Source organism: Austrofundulus limnaeus, unplaced genomic scaffold (assembly GCF_001266775.1).
Source record: "Austrofundulus limnaeus strain Quisiro unplaced genomic scaffold, Austrofundulus_limnaeus-1.0 Scaffold365, whole genome shotgun sequence".
In the NCBI taxonomy this organism is placed as follows: domain Eukaryota; kingdom Metazoa; phylum Chordata; class Actinopteri; order Cyprinodontiformes; family Rivulidae; genus Austrofundulus; species Austrofundulus limnaeus.
The window spans coordinates 494017-495440 of NW_013952767.1; positions in this window are offsets into that span (position 1 = coordinate 494017).

A 1424-nucleotide genomic window follows, 5' to 3' on the forward strand; every position below is an offset into this window, starting at 1 on the left:
TAGCATGGAAAGCTTCGAGAACCCCTGATCTAATGTTATAGTTAAAGTAAGTAACTTTCTACAGAAATGTGTTCATCACTTACTTCAAAAAGAAAGTCTTACACTAAACTGGTAAGTTTTTTAATCATCTCAAGCTGTTTGCATGCACTAAAAATGAAACTTCTGAGCAGGAAAACCAACAGGTTGGTAAAAGCAGAAGGCATTTATCAGTAGATTGGTGCTTACCACAGGCAGATACAATCATCCAGCTTGAAAATTGAGTAGAAAAACACTTGGGTGAACTTATATGAACCTGTAAAAATGAGCTTCAAAACATGGTAACCTACAAAACAACGAGATACATGAWGATCACGATTTAAATACCCATGGACTGTGTACTTTGCATGTTACTATCACTTTGATTTAATGTGACAATTTTTACTTAATATTCACACTGGAAGGCTTTTGTGTGTTCAGTTCTGGTCCTGATCACAATCTAAACCAATTATAGAAAAGACTTAACTTGATAAAAAAAATTCATCAAACATTGGTATATGCATCAAAGTTGTGTGTATTTGGTGTGAGCTCTAAAAGTTACAAGCATATAGACACATCCTTAAAGCAGCCGGTGAGGCTTCAAACACACAAAGATTTTCAGATTTTGTCTTTATCCCAGTCTGACCTTTTCAATCAAGCTTGGTGTTTTTGGGTTTGAAACAAACAACTTGTTTAAAACTCCCCTGGTAAAGATCAAACTACACTGCTAAGCTAATCCTGTCAGTTCATAGTAAAAGTGGGCACTGAGCTCATGGTTTGTTGTTAGCCTAAACTACGTCCAATTCCAAAACATAAATTCTCCAGTGACAGAAGATAAAAATACATTYAAGGCCATGATTGTTTCGAAAGTTGTCAGGAAGTGTGCCCAGGGAAGGCCTGTTTGACAGACAGTTCTGTGCCTGCGGTTGGTTTGTGGAGGAAACCCAGAGACAGATCAGCTCAGTGCAGCTGGGCAGATCAGTGTTCCTGAACGCTTCAAGGCCCCACGGCATTTAAACCAGCACTTACGTTTAAGCGAGCTAAAAAAATTTAAATTAAAAAAAACTTTTAAGGGCCTGGTGTTTTTTTTTATTTAGAAGGAATGCATATCAGCTTTATTGCCAGAGTTTTAAAACTAAAATTATCTAATACTGAGAAGGGATGAGGAGGGACTTATAGTCATTTTGTATGAGGTGCCAAGTGTAAAATGAAATATGTAAAAAAAAGTCACTAACATATTTTTATTATTTAGCTCCCATGTTGAGTGTAAAATTGTAGTTAAAAAAATTTCCACTGACATTTTATTGCCACACACACACACACATACACACACACACACACACACATGTGTTTTTCTGGCCTGGATTTGTTGTATTTGCGACAGCTGAAAACTGTTCTCCTCCCCCACT